The following is a 22,938-nucleotide window of genomic DNA, read 5'->3' as shown; positions in this document are numbered from 1 at the left end:
CCGGCCCTCCCCTGGGAGCTGGGATCCCAACCAGAGCTCTGCGCAAAGGGGTCCTGAGAAGAGGACGGGGAGGCTGTGCCTCCCCCGCCCCAAACGTGGTCCCTGTCCGGTCCGGGTCTCGTTCCCTGACAGCCACGTTGCGCACTCCCAGACACCCTAGGCAGGACCCTCTCGACCTCCACCGCCGCCGCAGGTGGGGACCGCTGTCGTCATCCTGAATCGCGAGGCCAACACCGCCATGGCCTGCTGACAGCCTTGCCCAGCGCGCGAGCCGGCCTTGCAACCGCGCAACCGCGCATGCGCCAGTCACTGTCAAAATGACAGCGGCCGTTGCCTAGGGGCGCGTCCCTTGGCGGGAGCCCTGTGAGGCCAGACCGGGCGTGTCCTTGTCAGGCTGTGGCCCGTGCTCTCCAGGATGCCTGCGAGGGAATCGTCCGCGCTTCCAAGGAGGAGGAGAAGGGCTCAGCGGGCTGAAGAGGGCTCCGTCGTGGCAGCCTGCAGGAAGCAGCAGCCGGATCCACAGACCGGTCGCCCATCGCCACCTCACGGCCGCCTGCTGGCTGTGTATGTGAGTCTCCCCGAGAGTCCAGAGTCCTCATGCCCGTGACTCGGAAGGCTCAACTCCCAGAATGCCCGTGTGTCCCTCTGTCCTCAGGGGTCCTCCTTCGCCGGCCGCGGAGCCTGGCCCTGTCGGGACCTGGCTGAGTGCCTCTGGCTTCTGAGAGAGAGAGGGACAGAGAGAGAGAGAGAGAGAGAGAGAGAGAGAGAGAGAGAGAGAGAGAGAGAGAGAGAGATTGTATGTATCTGGTCTCCCGGGTGGGAGTAAATTGTCTGTGGTGTTCGCCGTTTGCCTAGGGGATCCTTTATGTCACCTCTTTGTGAGCCCCTTGGTGCAGTTCCGCTCCGGCTAGGGAGTCCGGTGCCATTCGTTCATTATGGGGATCCTGCATGGGGATGGGACGGTGTGGTTCCGTCGTGGTCGGGGTCGAGGGGACGCCACCAGAGACCAGGAAGTGAAGGAACGTCCTCCCCACCAGGAGGTGAGCCAGCTTTCCCACCCGACGAGGATGACGGCCAAGCTTACGACGACCACCACCATCTCACCTGGAACTCTGGAGGCCAGAGAGGTGTGCAGGGAAGGCCAGGAAGGAGATAGTGCCACCCTTGAGCCTCATGCCCTACCTATGCTCATGCCTGCCTCCTATGAGGGAGGCCGGAGGGCAGAGAAGCAGAGATGATGGAGGGAGAACATCTGTCCCTCCACAGGGGCCTTTCTGGCTAGCTCAGCCATCCAAGGTGCCATCCCCGTGGCGGTTGGCAGCGCTTTCTCCTGCCGGGGTGCCAGCTTGTACACCGACACCATGTCCCCACATCTTTTCTCTTCCTCCATGGTTTCCGAGGGCCTGCACCCTTCTTCATTTAGATGTACAGTGTGTGCCAGGAAACATTCCCACTCCATCAAGATCAGCATTGGGGCATCCACTGCGTGAGGCTTTCCTTCTCCACAGTGCATTCTTTGTGACTGGGTAGGCCTGACGTCCGTGCCCATCCGCCCACCCATTTGTTCTGTCAGCAAGGGAGTGAAGTCTTGGTGTCAGTGCCCCATCGGTGGTTCCTCATGATTCACATGAGCTGAGCGGCAGCACACCTTGCCTGGCCTTTGCCTTCTGAGGAAGAGGCTGTTTCACTTGGCGTCCGCTCTCCGTTCGTTCCTTTCTTGCAGAGAGATATATGCTTGCCTCGTTCCTGCGGAAGCATGGATAAGGGTGGGTAACGGCTGGCAGAGGCCATTTCCCGCCTCTGTTTGCACTGAGGATGTTGGGGAGCAGGAGGAGGAACTGGATGTGTGTGGCCGCAAGGTGGTGGTGGCCCTGGTCCCCTTCGCTGAGGTTGGGGGCTGAGTGAACTGCCTGGATAACCGTTTTCTCTTGAGGCAAGAATGCCCAGTCTTGCCCAGGCCTGCAGAAGCGAGCCTGTGCCTGTGGTCCTAGGTAGGCTCTGCTTTCCCCGAGCTTTCTTGGCGCCCTTTGGGTCCCTGGAAAGGGTGACTTCTCCCTAAGGTCGGTCTTGGAGCCGGCCGATCCTGGGCGGGAAACACCGCCGCCTCCCGCCCTGGATCCTTCTGGGCTTTCAGGTCTTAGCCAGACCCCACACTGGTCACACTTGCTGTCCCTGGGTCTTGCCTGGCTGAGCCTTTCCTCCTACCCGGAAGAGCAGTGGGGGCAGGCAGGATCCCATGGCGACTTAGACTAGTGAATAATGGGAATTGTTTAAAAAAAAAAACTGTGCTGTCTTTTATTCTAACAGATGCTAATTGCTTCTGTAAACATGGTTTGCTGACCTAGCTTAAGTGGAGCCAAGACAATCAGCCACTTTTTAAGGAGCAAATGAATTATGGAGGGAGGGGGGATGGCATGCCCCGGGGCAGTGCTCTGCTAAAGAATATAAAACGCATGCGCCCCTGCTGTGGGGGCTTCCTGCCCAGGGAAAGAGACCACTGCGTTGGTGCTCTGGGCTTGGACCCTAGCTCAGGCTAGTTAATAAAACTCCTTTGCCTTTTTGCAGCCCCAGTGACTCCATCTTTCTGTTCCCGGGGCCGTGGGGAACCGGCTCTAACACTAGTACCATAGACAACAAGGAACTGAAGGCCAGAGCATAGGTGTTATGAGTGGTGGGTCACGCTGCTTTTGAGGACCCACCTCTGAACCACAGCCAGGCAGGTTTACAGACTTATGCTGAAGTCTGTAGTTGTAATCTACATGCGGTAAGGAGCAAAGTCTTGTGCTGTACTGAAACTAGAGAGATGCCTGGGCAAATGGCCTTGTGGCAATCTTTCAGAAGACAGAGAGGAGAAACTGCCTCTTAGTAGCTCCTCACAGGCTGCTTACCTTCCCTTTCACTTGGAGAAATTACAGGGCATTCCGTAAACTCAGGGCAGACTGTGGTCAAGCTTTGCCTACCCAGCCGATGTGGAGATATATGTCATGCTGTGTAGCTATTTGCCTGTGTTCTTCTGGTGTCCACATCAGTCTTCTTTCCTACAGCTGACTGCTGTTTTCTGCTCTTCCAGTCCATGTAGCAGAATGTGGTTCCTAGCAGATTCTAAGTATAAACGCTCTTGGCTTCTGTTCCTTGCAGAGAGCAATAGACTTGCTTTTTTTTCAGTGATGGCCCAAAATCCTGGGGTAAAGGCTCAAAATAACTCAGCTTTGGCAGGGGCCCACCTCTGCAACAATCAACTGTAGCCAATCCCTATGTAGACTGGTGGGGCAGGGAGGTTGGGGAACCTTAGGGGAGATTATATTCCAGAGGAAAATATTAGATGGATCATGAGATGGGCAATAGGTGTTCTCTATAACAGTATATAACTGCCTTTTATTAGAAGATGGTTTGTAATATTTGCATTAAAATGACTAAAGAGATTGATGCATTGACAGTTGCTTAGAAAATGCACATCTAAAGACTGGTCTTGAGATTGTAGCTACAGCTATTATATATAGATCTTGTTACCAATGGCAACTTTGTCTTATGTGATGAAGGCTGTGCTCAATACAGGTCAGTATGAACTGGATTTTTACAGAGCAGACTTCTAGTCTGTGTTCTCAGCTTCAAGTGATAGCATAAGTTTCAAGTGAGAGAGTAATAGAAGCCAATGATGGGAGCTTTAGGAAGATCAACAAAGCCCAGCACTGCAAAGGGGGTAAAGATGAGAATGAGAAGAGGTCACTGGATTGGACCTTTGGTTCTCAAATTACGGTCCATGGATGAGCAGCCAGAAAGAGTATGGTAGCACCCGAAAGCTTGTTGAAAATGTAGGATCTGAGGCCTCACTCCACACTGACCATATCAGAATCTGCATTTTAGGAAGGCCCCAAGCCATTGGTTTGTACTATATAAAGTTTTAGAAGCGCTGTGTTAGAAGACCTTTGAGAAAAAATATTCCCTAGATTAGGAAGACCAAAGCCAAACTGCAGAGGGTTGCAAGTGAAATCTGTCTTGGTTTTCATTGCTGACCAGAGAGAGAAGAACAAATTCTGTATTCCTTATTATGTGCCCTCAATTTACCTTTGAGGCTTATTTTCCATCCCTCTCCTACACATTCCATCCAGTTTGTGCCAAATAGGTCTGCTTTCCATTCTTGGATGTTGCCTAGACCTTTCCATCTTTATTCCCAGTGCCTAGAATGCCTTCCCCCTTATTTTCTCTACCAGTCAAAATCATATCCATTTTCCAAGGCCCAGCTTGAAAATGATTTTCTGCATAAATGTTTCCCAGATGGCCTCTACAGCTCCATCCAGCTTTGACATTCTCATTATTAACACGTGAATGATGCAAACTGTAAAGCTAGCTAACATTTATTGGGTAAATACTAAATGCCAGACCCAGTTCTAAGCTTTGCATATATTAACATTTTTTAATCCTCACCACAACTCAACAAGGTAGGCAGGATTATAATCCCCAGTTACAGGGAAAGACACTGATGCACAGAGGGGATAATTAACATGCCATGGTTGAACAAGCCTGCAGCCATTTTTACAGGAAGTGAAGGGTAGGATAGGGACTGGGAGAATGCTGTTCCCACTGCCAGGCAGTTTTGGAAGCTGGAAAGCTCACGTTGTGTCTACTAGCTATCATTATCTCTGTAGCTCTTATTAGTTTACATTCCTTAAAAGAACTCTTTTATCTACAAATATAATTCTTACAGCTTTTCCACTGAATAGTTTCTTGCTCACTCCAAATAATTTCATCTGTATAGGAAAAAAATTAGCTTTCAAGAGCATAGGTCCACCTCAGACCCTCCCATTCTCCCTGATGACCAGTTTGGGGCCTTTCATGTATTTTCAAAGCCAATGGGGTTGTTCTTATTTCCCATGTCACATAGGAGCCTGTCAGGCCCACACACATGGTCATTCTCCACAAGCTATCACAGGGTTCTTACGCCCAACCTCAGAACCTCCCAGGGTGTGTGACAAAGTCCCGTTGGGTCGCTGAGAGGCCCTGCTCTTGCCAGGGCCTGTCAGGCTTTCTCCTGAGGTCATGCCTAGGTCCTGTCTGCACTGAATTCCCTTCTACAGTGGCAACTCTAGGACCCTCCTCCTGCATCCCAGAATCTTATACCCCTCAAAGTCAGCAAGACCAACTGAGAATGATTCCTATAGCATTATTCCCTTCTATATACCATGTACATGAGCACCGTGCTGGTAAGACACTGATATATTTTCCAAAATCTCTAGGCTGCTGGTCCCTCCTCTTCAACCTCAACTTAGTCCCTGGTATCTTGTAAGGACTTGGACTCCACCAAATATTCATCAATTATTGTGTTTCTACTTTGTGCATCTATCTGGAGTCCATTGTTTTCATTGCAATAAACTGTTTTAGCCAAAGTATTCTGGAAACAAGTTTTCCAATTTTACACTAAACATAATTCAAGTACTTTGTGCAGTGTAATCTCACTAATCGCCTTCAAAGAGTCAAATGAGAGTGAAATGAAAGAACTTTTTTGGGAAGGGAAACCTGGGATTGATGCATAGGCTTCTGGGAGAGTAATTGTCTGAAAGTATCTTCAAATTTTGTCCTATTCTGATAGGAGAGAGTCCAAGGCTTTTAACCTAAAGAGGTTAATAGAACACAATAAAAACATAAAGGATAATTTTAAATCTTCATTTTTTTAACTGATCTTCTATGTCTTATGCTTCATTTTCAGAAGATTTCTACCTTTTCTTACATTAACATAACAGTTAAAATACAGTTAAAAGAAATGCGTTAATAGTCAGTATATATACTAGAAGTCTTCTGGATTTTAATTTGGACTAAGTAATAAAAGGTCTGATACACCAGGGGGTAATGAAGGCTAAATTTTTGATCAAGAAAAAATTTTTTTTTAAATGGGTGTAGAGGGGACATACATGTGATTTGGATGAATGGCACCTTTGGAAAATTCAGGATTTGGGAAAATGTAAGTGTTCGATAATAAATAGCAGATTCTAGTGAAACTGGTGAGCCTTTATGATACATCAAAGGGAGGCTGGAACCCATTATCTGGGTGATTAGGGAGGAAAAAAATCCCTCTTATTTTAACCACATAGGAGGAAGCAACTCTATTGCTCAAATTAATTATAAAATACCTTTAAGGGATTTGTTTCAATTAAAATGTAGCTTGTCTCTCTTTAAGAAAATCTAGTTTTCTAAAATAGGAATTTAAGAACAAATAAAATATGAGTTGCATAACCACATTTCAAAGGATATCTTATTTTACTCTCCTTCCCTTCAAGATGTTTTAAAAGTGTGAGTACCCTTAATATGTGGGTACCTCATTCAACTGACATAAAACAACTTTTACACCGTGTTCTAGGAACATATTGTTAAACCAGCCCTTCCTCACCTCCCCCTTGCTCCCGGACTTGATTTACAACATCTCAGAGCATTGAGAACTGGGTGTTTCAGAGAATAGCAGAGTAGGTGCTCAGAAATATTTGTTGATGATATTAACAAATTAATATCAGAAGCCCAAGCCATAGAATATTATTCTTAGGCTCCTACTCTGAAGAAAGAAAAGTATTCAGGGGTTGTAGTCATTAGACAACATTTGCAATATTATAATTTCTTTCAACAATACTTTCTTTTGTTGAAATCATTCAGTAAATTATGTGAAAAATAATACCTTTAGATGTAAAAATCTCTGTCACCTTATGAGTGAGAGACTTATGATAATCTTTTTATTTATGTTTAATTTCCCATTCAGTACCAGATACTGAAAAGAGTTGCACAAATCCTTTTCAGACATTCTTATGATTTAAATAGGTGATATCTTTAAAATGATAATGAATGAAAGAAGCCATGTTAATGGGCTTCTATAGTGTTTTCACAATTATACTGGATTTTAACTGGGTTTTGTTACCAATTTCCTTTTCCTTTTTCTTTCATTCTCACATTATTATAATATCCAAATTGGCAGACAGTTATTTTCCAAGTAGTTAAGATATTTAAATGCTTTTGTCAATTATTTCACACTTTCATATGATCATGGTTTATACACATTGTAAATATTCTATTAGATCTGTATTTTTTAATTTATTTCCACAGACCTTGTATTAGTTGGTAGGGTTGCCAGAACAATGTACTGAAAACTGGATGGCTTAAACAACAGGAATTTATTCTTTCATAGTTCTGGAGGCTGAAAGTCCAAAGTCAAGGTGTCATCAGGGCTGGCTCCTTCTGGAGGCAGTGAGGGGAATCTGTTCCTTGCCTCTCTGCTAGCTTCTGGCAGTTGCCAGAAGGCCTTGGTATTCCTTGGCTTCTGGGCACAGCACTCCAATCTCTGCCTCCCTTGTCACACGACATTGGTTCCCTGTCTATTTCTGTCCCTCTTCTTATAACGACATCAGTCATTGGATTAGGGCCCACTGTAATCCAATATGACCTCATCTTCATGACATCTGCAAAGACCCTATTTCCAAATAAAGTCACATTCACAGGTACTGGAGTTAGAACTTGAACACATTTTTTTCAGGGACACAGTTCAACCCACAACAGACATTCTACTGTACTTTCCACCTCATGTTGTGTTTCTGAGATTCACGTCCCATATCTCAAGCTATGGCCCTGTGTTCCTGCTTCCTTTTATAGTCAATGCTTCTGACAAATTCTTCACTCAGTCTTCAGCTTAGTATGATTGGCATATCTATCTTTACCTTTCTGCTGAACCTGTTAACTGCTGCTTTTCATTTCTGATTCTATCTAGTCTTTGTGGGAATTTCACATCTCTCACCATTTTTTCTCTTTGAAGTGTCTCTGAGGTTCATTTTCACCCCCTTCTTTTCATCTGATCACTCTCTTACTGTCTCCTTTGCTGGCTCCTCTTCCTCTTTCCTCAAAAATTGATATTCTACATAGTTCTAAATTTTCTGCTCCACACATTCTGTTCTGTCCCTGGACAAGCCCACCTACTCTGTGGGCTCAGTAGTACCTATGTGCAAGTGGCTCCCAGATCTGAATCTCCAACTTCATTGTGCCCTGCAGACTCACATTTCTAAGGTATACAGTAGAAATAACATGGAATTGAGGGTCGAGTTGACTCTGTTGATTTTCAAACATGTTTTAGAGATATATTTTGAAACTAATATCAGACCTTCAAATACAATTTTCTCTTTGTTGTATAGTTGTGTTCATCCCTATTTTTGAGTTTGGTTTTTAAATTTTTTTTTATTTCAAAATATTAAGGGAGTGCAAATGTTTTGCTACATGGATTGCTTTTGTAATGCTTGAATCACAGCTATAAATATTCCTAACACCCAACATAGTGTTCATTGTATCCTTTAGGTAGGTTTTTTACCACCCCCCCTCCTACGCCCTTCCCTCTGCTTGATTTCCAGTGATTTTTACTTCCCTCTGTGCACATGTGTGCCCATCAGTTAGTTCCAATTTAATAGCAAATACATGTGGTGTTTGTTTTTCCATTCTTGAGATACTTCACTTAGGATAATGTTCTCTAGTTCCATCCAAATTGTTGCAAAAGGCATTAATTCATCCTTTTTATGACTGAGTGTACTCCCTGGTAAACATATACCGCAATTTGTGAATCCACTCAAAAACTGATGGGCACTTCAGTTGATTCCACATCTTTGCAGTTGTGAATTGTGCTGCAATAAACATTCGAGTGCAGGTATTTTTTTGATAAGATGACTTCTTTTCCTTTGGGAAGATACCCAATAGTGGGATTGCTGCATTGAATGGTAGGTCTACTTTTAGTTCTTTGAGAATCTCCATACTGTTTCTCATAGAGGTTGTATTAATTTGCAGTCCCACTAAGAGTGTATAAGTGTTCCTTTCTCTCTGCATCCATGCCAGCATCTATTGTTTTTGGACTTTTTAAGAAAAGCCATTCTAAATGGGATTAGGTGATATCTCATTGTGTTTTTTTCTTTTTTGCTACAGAGTCTCACTTTGCTGTCTGGGCTAGAGTGCCGTGGCATCAGCCTAGCTCAGAGCAACCTCAAACTCCTGGGCTCAAGCAATCCTTCTGCCTCAGCCTCCCGAGTAGCTGGGACTACAGACATGCACCACCATGCCCGTCTAATATTTTCTATATCTTTTTAGTTGTCCAGATACTTTCTTTGTATGTTTAGTAGAGACGGGGTCTCACTCTTGCTCAGGCTGGTCTCGAACTCCTGAACTCAAATGATCCACCCACCTCGGCCTCCCACAGTACTAGGATTACAGGCATCAGCCACCGCGCCCGGCCTCACTGTGGTTTTAATTTGCATTTCCCAGATGATTAGTGACATTGAACATTTTTCATATGTTTATTGGCTATTTGTCCATCTTCTTTTGAAAATCTTCTGTCCCTGTCTTTTACCCACTTTTTAATGTATTTTTTTGTGTGTGGGGGGGTTGCTGATTTGCTTGAGTAGATTCTGGATATTAGTTCTTTATAAGATGTATAGTTTACAAATATTTTCTCCTCTTGTGTAGGTTGTCTATTTGCTCTGTTGATTATTTTTGAGTTCATTTATTTATTTATTTATTTATTGACATCTTAAGTCACAAATGAAGTTTGTTGGGTGTTCGTTTTGGTAGAGTGGGTCCTTCCTACTTGTAATAGTCAATAAATAGGGTATGATAGAAGAGAAATGTCTTATCTTTTTGAGTGTTAACATTTATTGACTGTTTGTTTGCTTAGTATGTATAAAGCACATTACTTCGCTTAAATCATCTATATGAATTTGTAACTTCTTGAAGATGAGAAAAGTGAAGCTCAGGGAAATTAAGTGACTTGCTCAAGGCCAGTGACAGAGCACAGACTCAAACTTTGTTCTCTGTGATTTCCAAGCTTGCGCTCTCATCCACTATTGCACCCTGCCTCTTAGAGTGCAGAATGAGAAATGAGGTAAGCAGCCCTATATATGTGTTGCCCCCATACGGTTTCTTTTCTCTCTGGCTGGGTTAAATATCATAGCTGCCATGGGAACTTGAGTATTGATGAATAGAGTCTGTAGTTGGTGAAACAGGCCATTTCTTGTTTTTGTAGGACCTTTAAATGCCATAGTTCATATACAAAATTTTCCGTATTACCCAGCAGGGGCCTCTGTCATCATAAATGGGGGCATCTTTTTGTGCCAGCCCTTCCAGGCAATTGATGAGGAATGGGCCAAATCTCAACCCTCATATATTATTGATATTAACGGAATGCTTATACAACCAGGTAAGTTTCTGGAGTGTCTCACTGAAATGAGAGCAATCCCAGAATGGACATGAAGAGCCCATTTGTGAAAAGGGAGGGATCTTAAGTTGCATGAAATAAGTTTGTCTTCAGCCTTTTCATTTGTATGAGTCTGGTTGCTTTAGGTTAAATGCAAGAGTGAATTTAGTTTAATGTTCATAAAAAGTAGAATGCACTGCTGTAGGAAGAAGATATAACTTCCTTATCTTTGCAGAAAGAAGGATGAAATGTACATTTCAATAGAATTGGATGAACCAAAAAAGGACTGTGGCTAAAATGAAAATTTCAGAATGTGTGGGGGGAGGAAAAGTGAGAGAGTGGGAGAGGAAGAGAGAGAAGGAGAGGGAGAGGGAGAAAGAGAGAGGGGGAGAGAGAGAGACAGCAAGAAGAAAAGAGAAAGAGACAGAAGACATACAAATATGCTAATATTTCTTGAAAAGTTACCAATATTTATGGACTAACAAGTGTACCAAATCAGAGTGATACAATGTGGGAAACACTGGTTTTAATTTTTGTTGCTGAGGCTGCTATTATTAGTAGTATTACTCGGGGGAATGATTGTAGAAATAGGTTAAAACACTTTGGGGTAAATTGCAAGATCTTCTCCAGAGATTTGGGAATGAGCAGGGTTATTTGGGAGCATCTTTCTAGGGCAGTACATTTGATTGGCTAGTGTATCACAGCGGACATTCATATGAATGTTGAGATATGAATTCACATAGATTCAGACTCGAGATCAACGTTCTGCACTTGTGCAAACCTATAGGTGTGCTGTCTTCCTATAATTTTAGTGATTTGTTTTTTTTTTAAAAAAGTAAAAGCTTTCTTGTGCAGATAGACTTAGATCTAGAAATGGATTAACTTCTGATTAGATTCTACCATTGCAAAGCATTTGCGACAGGTGCCTTACATAGATCATAGAGGATTCTACACTTGGGAAATACAAAGGACTGTACTTTTGGAGTTAATTTTTCCATTTAATTATGATTCTCAGTTGTGTATGGAAAATAGGTTTATATATGAATAAGAAAGAGAAATGGAAGAAACTATTTTTATTTGTTATAAAATTTATTTTCTCTACAATGGTTCTTACTTTGGAATTTGAAGTAGAGTCCTGGATCAAACAAAACTTTTTCTCAAAGTTCTTAGGTCTAGAGTATATATTACAGTGATAGTAAATTATAAACTCCTATGAGCATGAGCTATAGTGCTAAATGCATAGTTGTTTTTATTTATGTATCTGAAGAAGCTACTGACAATGCCATATCTTGTTTTAATCTAGTGGCCTTTAACATAAGATATTGGTGAGAGTTATGAATAATATTATTTTTCTTACATAAGTTCTAAACAGGAATTTTTTCAGGATAATACATACCGTGTTGGGGATTTAGTTTGTCAATGGGAAATACAAGCGATCGCTGCAGCAAATAAACTTTTAACCACAAGATGGCAGTATAGCTTTCCCATGTCTTTAAAAATTTTTTTTTGTTTTTTGGTTAAATGATTACTGAATTAAACAGATTACTTTTTCTCTCTTAAAGAGAAATGCATACAGTGAAGGAATTTTAGGACAATTATTATGTAAAGAGGATTAATATTGAAAGTACCCTAATAAATATATGAAGTATTAAAGATTATTTAGTGATTTTTTTTGATTCAGTAGTCTTAGTTGCCCTAAGAAAACATTCGTTTTATAATCTTCAGCATTGAAATAGGAATGTAATGACATCAAAATGCTAAGGCATATCAGAAACTTTGGTTTACAGAACAATATAGTTTCACTGTGTTTGCCTGATCGAGCCTCAAGAAGTGATAAGAACTTTATCTGTTTCCTTCATTAGCTCATAGAGATATGCCTTGGAATATACCTGCTATTCTTTTGAGCACATGTATGCTGGAGATTAGAAGTTCAACAGGGAAGCAAAGAAAGGAAGAAAAAGCAAGAAAAGTAGAGACACTGGTATCTAAGTTAAACAAAAAGCAGTGGTGAGAATGATGTCTATGCTATTCATGTGGGATTTATATTTTCTATAGTAAAAAAATGGATCATCTGTTCATTGAATAATTAAAGGGCCATAATCTAGTATCATATGTACTTGTAATGTTTTCATTGGTATGCTTACGTAATATGTAGTATTATGTTTCACTCTGCAAAGATGCTTATCACGATTATTTTAGTTTTCCTTGATTTTTTGTGATAAATTTAAAAGATTGCCTTGGATCTATTTCTTGTTTTCTAAGTCTTGCAAAGCATGAGCCCCTTTTAGGTAGAGGCCGGGTCTTGTTTATTTTGTATCTCCACCTGACTCCTTCCTGCTTTCAGGATGGCGGTCTCGGAATGACAGTTAAGGATCCAGTGTTTGTGTGTGTAAGGGAGGCAGCAAAACTCTGAGCTAGCCTCTTGCAATTCTGTAACCTCACCTCCCCAGAGAACTGCAATTGTCATTTTATCTATAGTGAAAATGACAGTGCACATTAGTGGAACTGAGACTCTTTGTGAAAAACTCTGTCTTTGTCATGAATCCCCCAAATAATTGCCAGTTCCTAATCAGCATCATCAACAGGAACATTAAAGTGTTTGGCAGAGACTCTTCCTTTTCCATGATCCTTGGTGGCAGACGGGGTCTTATGTGGAAGAGAGCAGGAAATGCTGAGGTCTGATATGGGAGGGACTGACAGTGAACCATGTGTCCTACACGGTACTATGTGCTTCCCTCAGAAGGTCGCTTACCCAAAGTTTAACACTTTGTTAATTCTTGAATTCCCGAGATGCCCCTTTATAACTTAAATATGTCCAAATCAAATGTACATTGATTTAGAAAACAAAATAACATGGAAATTTTCTAGGAAAATATGGTTTACCAATATGGACCCCGGGTTAGACTCTAAGATGAAGCAATAAAATTTATAGGAGCAGAAAAGTGTATAAAAGAGGCTCTCACAAATAAATTTCCAAGATCAAGTTTTTTAACAGGGGAATTCTCCAGTCATTTTAAATATCATATAAATCAATGCTGATGATGGGATTAAGACCACTGGGACTTGGGGATGCTACTTCTGAGGTTGTGAGAGGATAGGAGGTGAAGGAATTGTCTGAGCAGAAGCCTGAAATAAGGGCAGATGTTAACTGCCTAGTTGGGGGACATATATCAGCCATCTGGGAGTACAGCAAAGCATGCTCCAACCTCAGAGCATAAGGGGTCTCAGGCATGAAAAGCCACGGAGCGGGCTGACATGAAAACTTCTCATGGCTGTAGTGGTAGACTGCAATGTCAGCCCAGGAGAAGGGTATTAAGGCTTCCACTGTTAGAACACTGGGCCAAGTTCCTTCTCTCCACAATGCCTCAGTTAATGTAAAACCAGTCTCCCAGTGAAAAGCATGTAGTTTCTTTGTTCCTTGATCAAATGGGTCACAGCTACTGAAGTTAAAGATTGATATCCATGTACATAGCTTGAGCTTGGCATAAAATTAGTTAGTTTACCTTGATCAAAAGGGTTGTACCGACTGAAGAATTGTGTGTTTTTCCCTTCTAGAAAGGAGAAGGAAATTAGCTAGGACACCTTGTGATTTTGGGGGGAGCCTCGAGACCTTTGATCATTGTATCCCATGATTTTTTTGCATGAGATCATTGTATTTTGCAGCATGGCAAAGAAAATAAAAAGCAAGTGCTGGGTTTCAGTCACTGCCACCTTGGCACTGGAGTGCTGGTGGTCCCCTGATTTCCCCACTCTTTTAAATATTATTTCTGTGTCTGTGTCTGTGTTTGTTTCATCTCTTGCAACACATTCTGCCCGGGGACCCTATCTTTATCTGGGATGTCACAAACCCTGATATGCTTCTAAGTCAATTGCAGAAAATTACAATGGAAGAAGTGCTTCCAAGCAAATTATGAAAATAAAATGGAGCATTGGTGCTCAAAATTTTTAAATGTTGTACAAAATGTACTATTGCAGAAAAACGTCCTCTCTATCTACACATAGACATATGCAAGATACATACTAGCAAACAAATCTTGAATATTAAAAACAGTACATAATGACAAAATGCAGTTTATGTGTAATACTTAAGAGTAATTTAACAGTAGGAAATCTACTGATAGTATTTATCATTTTCATGGAGATAAATAAAACAGTCACATGATTTTGTTCATGGATACAAAAATGTCCATTTAGCAGAATTTAACATACAATACTCTTTATTTGAAACCATCAAAATGAGGAATTAAAAGATCTTTTCAAACTGACAAAATAGTCTTTTTCATTCTTATGAAAAACATTGGAGTGATTACTACTGTTTTCAGAAACAATACTAAATAGCAGAATATTCTATAAAACGTCTATAGTGTTCATTGAATTTGCAGTGAGCTGTACCCAAGACAATTGAAGGCATAAGAAGAAATAAGAACAAATATGTAAGACTCAATTTGTATATCATATGATCATATATTTGGAAACACAGGTGAATTGGTAGAAAATACCTAAAACAAACATAGTTCAGCAGGCTAATTCAATATAATATTGATGCACAAAACAGTAGCCTTTCTAAGTATAATTGACAATTAGCCATGAATACCATGTGTGAAAAATACAATCAATGTATAACATACATTTTAAAAGTAAAAGAAAATTACCTATGAAGAAATCTAATTAAAAATGTGCAGTCTATTTGAGCTAAAAAAAATAGGAAGAATTTCAGAAATATATGAATGAAGACTTAAAAAAATGAAAAGTTGCATCTTATTCTTAGATAGAAAAACTCAATAAGGTAAAGAAATCATTTATCCTTAAACTCATTTCAGCTTTGTTTTTGATTTCATAATAGATTATGTTAGTTTCTTTAAGCTAGCAATAAGTTTGCAAAGCGCAAATGGAAGAACAAACACGTAAGAATAGCCAAAATCCCTGAAAAACACAATGAATGTGTCTGATCGTATGATAAATTAAAACACATTTTTAAATAAAATATTCCATAATTAGAGCAGTATGGTGTTGATGCAAAAATAGGCAAACAGACCAGGACAGTAGAAAATTCAGGAATCTAGCAAAGTGCATAAGACAAGATATGCAATAAAAACTACTGAAGGGGAGCCTTTATTAATACTTGGTGTTTGGGAGCTGCATATTCCTAAAAAGGGTGAACTTGGATTCCTACTTTACATGCTATAGTAAGATAAATGGCAAAGGAGAAATCTAAATGGCAAAAACCAAAACATACAAATAGTAGAAGAAAATATGGATAAATATTTTTATAAGTTGTCATAAATCTGGTATATGACTCAAACCAGAAAATGTTAATAAAAGATTGATAAAGCATATAATAGAAAGCAAGAATACTGTGTATAGCAGGAAGCACCATAAGTCAAGTAAAAAGGAAAATGCCAAATGGGACATCTTTTCCAACTTATATAACAGACAAAAGGAAGCACACATCTGTTTGTTCTACAAAACAAGAAAGTTCTCAAAACATGGTTTCATGGTATAAGGAAAAAGGAGGCAATGTGAAGGGTCCCTCACTGACCTAAGATGGGATAATTTGAGCTCAAAAAGAAACTTAGATGGCAGTGTATAAAATTTCATCAAAAACACAAAAAGTAATGTTAGGAAAATATCCACTTTTAAGTTTTGTTTGTTTGCTGGGGCCACACCATCATTATTGTGAAACTGATAAAAGAAAGAACCAAGCTTTTATCTTTCGTTTCCTGATAGGCTAGTTTTTTTCTCTTTTTTTTACTCTGTTGCTAGGGCTAGAGTGCCATGGCAAATCTTCCTGCCTCAGCCTCCTGAGTAGCTGGGACTATAGGTTCACACTACCACACCTTTTTTTTTGTAGAAATAGCATCTTGCTATATTGCTCAGTTAGGTCTTGAACTCCCGGGCTCAAGCAATTCTGCCTCAGCCTCCCAAAATGTTACCATGCCAGGTGTTAGCCACCATGCCTGGCCCTAATAGGCTAATTTTTAATAGAATGATGAGCTCATGAGAAAATGCAATTCTTAATAGAAGAGTGAGAACTAATATATTCAAAGGGTATAATAGAATTAGAAAACTGCTATTTGGCAACCCTCAGTAAAATAAATGAAATTACAAAAATACTAATCAAAAAAATGCTAAACAATTTTATGAAAGAAACAGGCAGACATTACTTGGACCCGTTGATCGACTTTAATGTAAATAAATGTGGAAAAACCAGATGTGTATCCAAATGTGCTTTCTGAATCCAGCTGGGCTGGAAGCTTAAAATACAAAGAGACTTTGAGGGATTTCATACCAAAATCAAAAAAATACTCCATTAATAATATTATATTGATTACATAGAGAAACAATATGTTAGATGTATTGGGTCAAATAAATTATTACAATCAAATGCACGTGTTTCTTTGCCTTTTCTTTTATGTTGCTACTAGAAAGTTTAAAATGACACAGGTGGCTCATATTTTCTTTCTACTGGGCATTGCAGCCTGAAAGGATCACCTCCCTCTTTAAAATTCAGGCTGCCTCTTCAAAAGCCCAGAGGCCAAGAAGGTTAGAAAATCTGAAATTTAAAAATAATTTGGTCACACAGGGAAAGCGACTGTTCACCGTTCTCCCTGCCTTCAAGGGCTGAGTCTACACATATACTCGCCATTAAATAGGTACTAACTGATCAACACTATGGTGCTCACACGGTAGTCATATTCTCCAGGGATTAGGGGGTTTGAGGGGGCAAACTCACAACTAATGGTCACAGACAGGGTGAGCATTGTTGAGGGGAAGGGCATTCCTCTAAACCTCACTTGGGTGAGGCAAAGACATAAAATATGACCAGAACATATTTGCACTTCAGTGTTCATTGCAGCATTATTCACAATGGCTAAAATGTGGAATCAGCTTAAGTGTTTAGCAAAGGACTAATGGATGAGGAAGATGTGGTGTATGTACACAATGGAATATTGCTTAGCCATGAGAAGGAAGGAAATTTTGTCATTTGCAGAAACATGGATGGATCTGGAGGACATTGTTTTGGGTGAAGTAAACCAGGCACAGAAAGACAAGTGTTGCACTTTCACACTCATATATGGGACCTAAAATAAAAAAATTGATCTCAAGGGGGTAGTGAGTGGAATGGGGGCTACTAGAGATTGGTAAGTGTGGTGGGAAGGGGTAATGAAGAGGCGTTGGTGATGGGGTAATTCTGTTGAATAGAAGAAAAAAGTTCTGGTGTTCAATAGTGCAATGGGGCAACTGTAGTTAACAATAATTTATTATATTTCAGAATAGCTAGAAGCTTTCAAATACTCCCCACATAAAGCAATGATAAATGTTTCAGGTGAATCATGTCCCAATTACCCTGATTTGATCATTGTATATGCTTGTATCAAAATATAACATGTACTCCATGAATATGTACAATTATTATGTATCAATAAAAAATTCATCAAAAATAAAAAATAAAAATAATTTTATTATATTGTTTCCTATTTTGAATATCATATATATTATACATAAATGGATATAGCCATATCTACAAGGTTAAATGCCAACATCTTCAAGGAAGGGGCAGGTCCCAGCAGAGAGAGGAAGCACAGCCATGAATGTGTGGGATCCCATCGCCTGTCACTCAGGGCCCAAAAGGGCGGGCTTGGGGCCTTATTCAGTGCGGGCCCCGCTGCGGGAACCGTCCGATCAGGCGGGCAGCGGAAGGGGCGGGGCCTTCCACCATCTTGGCGGGGCCTGTTTCTCTTGCATCAGGCCGCCAAGCGTCCTCCGTGTGCGCTGCTCCTTCGCCATTGCCCTGGGAGGTCGGGGTGGCTCTGCTGCAGCTTCTCCTCCGGGGGTTCCTGGAAGGTCTCCGTGGAGGATGGCGGGACACCCCAGAACCCAGGAACTGGTGAGTGTGCGGGCCGGGTGTCCTGAGGGGGCGCGGGCTGGTTGGAACCCACTGGAAGTGGCCGTGGCGGCCCTAGGCTCCCCACAGCCAGCCGCGTTGTCTGCGGCTCGGAGTCCCCGCTGGTACAGCTCGGTCCTCGGTCCCCTGCAGCCAAAGGGTGGCGCTGGGCCTGGGCCGGCAGCCGGAGCCCGGGCGTCCCGTCCGTCCGCTGGGGCGTGTTTGGCCCCGCGGGAGCCTCGTGCGGGCAGGTCTGCGCCCGCGGCCCCGCGCCTTCCTCAGGGTGCGGTGAGGACGCAGGAGGGTCGTCCCGGGAGGATCGTCGCTCGGTGTGCGGGGGCTCGTGCGTGGGGGGAGCTACGGTCATTGGGTCCCCAGTCCTCCTAGCACTGAAAATTAAACCAAGGCGCTGTTAAAACATTGAAGAGTTTATAAGGGCAAAGGGCAATTTATGAATCCGGAAGCAGCCAGCAATGGTTTGTGCCTTGGGGCCCCCTGGGGGCCTTGCAGGGAAGGCTTTTATAAGGTGCGTGAAGAAGGAAACCTAATTCAATAATTGGTTACAGTTCTGTAGTCGTCTGTTTTGGACTATGACAATGGCTATTTTCTGGTTTTGTAATCAGAGGTGCTGTTGCACGTAATTAGTTCTTCGTGGTTGGTTAAGCCTGAATTTTGCTTCGCACTAAGGTAGTAATTTATGAAAAATACATTTGAGTTATATTTCTGTATTAGGTAGGAACTCAGGGCCCTAGAGTCACTTCAGTCTAATTGCCTCCTATTTAGTTATTTTAAAAGTCCACAGAGGGACTATTTAGTATGTTTTCCAGATATATGGCATGCAGGGTCTCAAATCCAACACTGTGCCCTCAGTGTTAACTCTTCTAGGGCTTACAGGGAAATCCTAAATTTCCAGTTCTTTCCCCAGATTCCCAAATGCCAGCTTCCCCTCACAATTCAAAAAATTATCAATTATTTGTGTTTTTTTTCTTGTTTTGTCCAAGGGGAAAGAGTATTTTAATTGTTTAATATTATTTCACACATCAGTAACTGTCTTTTAAGAAGATTTGTTCTCTCTTGCTGAAAATTTCAGATCAGAGGAAATCAGAGAATATTCATTTGACACCCCTTTGTAAAACGGCTTTTGTGCCTCTCCTGCTTTTATCTTTCCTAGGCACAGACATCTTAACCAGCATGTCTTTAGGTTGAGTTTCTTCTCTGGAGACTGTAAGGTTTTTGGAGTGGCCAGCGCCAGGGAAAGAAAGACGAGCAGAGTTAAAAGGGAAAAGTAAAGAGGCTTTATTGGGATGCTCCCAGGTGGGGGTAACGGGTCCCAAGAGAGGGGCCCGGGCGAGCCTCAGGATCCCAGGAGGGGAACCAGAGAACCCGCCCTGCCCCGAAGTCTGGGTGGGCTTATATACTTTCTTAGGGGTGGGGGATGGGAGTTTCTCTGGAGGGAAGGTTTTGGTGGGAAGAGTGAAGAATTTCTTTGTTTCAGCTTTAGGGCGGGTATGGAGGAGTAGGAGGGGCTTCTTCCTTTTCCATTAGGGAGGGGAGTGGTGCCCGCCACCACCTTACAGAGACTTTACATGGTGATGTGTCCTCAGCCACCCTCCTGGTTTTTTCTGGTCATGGGTTCCACAGCTGTCTGAGGATGACCAAGGACACCCACAGAAGCCATGTGTCCTGGAGTGTCTAGTGAATATCATCAGCCCTGGGTCACCTCCTTGCACAGGACAGCCTGAGGTGTGGGGCTGGAGCCTATGGAGACCAACTTGTTGGATGTCCTGGGGCTGAGAGAGTCTTCTGGTGTACCTTTCACCTGGAAAGCTAACCCCTTGAGACTTTAATATTTTCTCCTCCCAGCCCTAGTTTTCATTTCTTGGAGAAACATTGGTGGCCAACCAATCAGTTGCTGGTTTTAAGGGAAAAAGACAAAAATGATTCCTGTTCTTTGGATTTTCTGACACTTGTGAGGGATAAAACTATCCCCAAGGACAAGAAAAACCCTCCCCAGTGAGCTGGTACAAGAACCTGCAAAACCAGTGGGACTTCAGGCACTTCGGTGTGGTGCAGGAATGGTGCAGTGGCTCCTGGGAGGGTTTTCTTTGAGCACTATGGTGAGCAGGCTGGGTGTGGGAGTGTGTCCCAAGTGATAGGATGGCCTGATTTGACACTTGAGTCAGACATGGCTGTGTTTCTGTCATCACTGCTCTCCTCTGGGTGTGTCACCTTGAAAGGATTTGTTCACTCATTGCAACTTTGGTTTTTCATTAACAGTAAAATCAATTTTGGCAGTCCAGTTTGAAAGATAAAAAATACTTTCAAAGAGGCATGAAAGTGGTGGGTTTCAGAAAATAAAAACTACTTATATATTCCGTTTGTTAAAAATTATTATTTACCTATTTTCTTCGCTAGAGTGAGTGTAGTAAGTTTCTCAGGTCTAGTTTTGGTTTGTTGTTGTTTGTTGTTTGTTTTAGCAGAGTTTCAATCTTTTGCACAGGCTAGAGAGGTCAGTGGCATGATTATAGCTCACTGCAGCCCTCAATGACTAGGCTCAAACAATCCTCCTTCCTCAACCTCCTTAATAGCAGAACTATAAGTATCTAGTATCATGCTGGATAATTTTTAAACATTTTTTGTAGAGTCAGGTCTCACTATGTTGCCCAGACTGGTCTCAAACTCCTCACCTGAAGCAGTGCTCCCAACCTTGGGCTCCCAAAATGGTAGAATTACAGGTGCGAGCCACCACTCACTCTGGCCTCACTGTGGTGGCTCTTATTTAGAGATATGTCTTATTTGGAGGTAATTTTCAATAGAATTTCAGGACTTTGTGTTGGGAATGCTACTCGGGGAAGGAAATGGAAAAAATCTTTTCCATTTTTGTTGCAGAAAAATAAATATATTTCCACAAGAAAGTGTAGTAGAAAAATTGGGGAATTACAAAGGTTTACCCAGGCATCAGTTTCTCTCTCGTGCTTTTTGGAGAACTTCTGGCAGTGGGTAATTCTGTTCTGTATCCTGTTAGCTGGATGTTGGAGTTCAATGATAAATGCTAGGAGATAGGATTTGGCAGTTCCTAGAAGTATTCACACATGATTGTTTACAAAATGATTTTTACCATGAAGATAACAATTAAATGACCTGTTTATTTTCTGAAATGGCTAGATACTTTTGATTTTCCTGTTAAGGTATAAAATTTAAATGCGTTACAATTTCTGGGATGTTATAATAGATACACTCTTTGTCTTTGCCATGTTTCCTGGCTCTTGGCTCCTATAAGCCTTGGTATTTGCTAAATGACTAGAGCAATAAGAATTTCTTTTCTTTAAATATTTGGTCTTTTGCTCTTGGTTCCTGAAGGAGCCCCTGAATGGTAAGGTGAAAGGCAGTCTTTTGTTATTTACAATAAGCCTTTCAAACCCACCTGAGCTTACATTCCTGTGTGGTTTGTTTTGCACAGCCCCTAGAAACCACTGGATGGGAGGCTTGTTGACAGGGGAGGCAGCCATGTGCTTAAGAGGGATGGAATTTTCAGTCTCACCCCCAACCTTTGGGCTGCAGGCTAAGTTGATTGAAAATGGCCTATTGTTAAATTAGTTATGCCCATGAAATGAAACTTCAATTTAAAAAAAAAGGACAGGTTTTGGGCAGCTTCCAGACAGCTGAACACATGGCAGTTTCTGGAACCTGGTGAGCCCTGCAGGGACTCAAAACTCTGCACCCCTTCCCCCATACCTTGCTGTATGTATCTCTTCATCTGGCTGTTTGTGTATATCTTCTAATATATCATTCATAATAAACCGGTAAATCCCGGGCGCGGTGGCTCACGCCTGTAATCCTAGCACTCTGGGAGGCCAAGGCGGGTGGATCACTCGAGGTCAGGAGTTCGAGACCAGCCTGAGCAAGAGCGAGACCTCGTCTCTACTAAGAAATAGAAAGAAATTATCTGGCCAACTAAAAATATATATATATTAAAAAAAAAGCCGAGCATAGTGGCGCATACCTGTAGTCTCAGCTACTCGGGAGGCTGAGGCAGAAGGATTCCTTGAGCCCAGGAGTTTGAGGTTGCTGTGAGTTAGGCTGACGCCATGGCACTCACTGTAGCCCGGGCAACAAAGTGAGACTCTGTCATAAATAAATGAATGAATGAATGAATGAATAAATAAATAAATAAATAAAACAAACAAGTAAATATAAGTGTTTCCCTGAGTTCTTTCAGGTGGTCTAGCAAATGAATCAAATCTACAAAGGGAGTCATGGAACTGTGCATGGAAAAACCCAAACTCTGAAATGTTTGAAAGAAGTTTATTCTGAGCCAAATTTGAGGACATGGTCTGCCGACACTCCCAAGAAGCCTTGAGCAAGTGGACTCATAGTGGTTGGGTTATAGTTTGGTTTTATACATTTCAGAGAGGCAGGGGTTACAGGTGAAATCATAAATCAATACATGGGAGGCATACATTGGTTTGGCCCAAAAAGGTGGGACACTTTGAAGCAGTGAGGGTGCTTACAGGTTATAGGTGGGTTTAAAGATTCTTTGGCTGAGAAAGTTAGGCTTTATCTGAAAGACCAGAAAGGAAATGCTTAATTTAAGACAAAGGTGTGAACAGTCTGGGAGGTCCAGACAGGAGAATCTTTCAAGTTAAGATAAGGATCTGCTAGGATGCTTGAGTTAAGATGGGGGGGGTTTCTATCTTGTAGGTGATGCTAATGCTATCCCAGAGTCGGTTTGGGAAGTAAACCACACTATATTTGGTTCACAAAACCTGCCTACTAGGATTTTACCATTTGTGAGCATGACTCATCAGGCCACCTTAGGAAAGAATTTTGAGCAAAAGAACAGAGTTCAGTCCTC

This window comes from Lemur catta, chromosome 13, assembly GCF_020740605.2.
Source record: "Lemur catta isolate mLemCat1 chromosome 13, mLemCat1.pri, whole genome shotgun sequence".
In the NCBI taxonomy this organism is placed as follows: Eukaryota; Metazoa; Chordata; class Mammalia; order Primates; family Lemuridae; genus Lemur; species Lemur catta.
The sequence above is the reverse complement of the archived record's forward strand: the minus strand, read 5'-3'. Positions refer to the sequence as shown.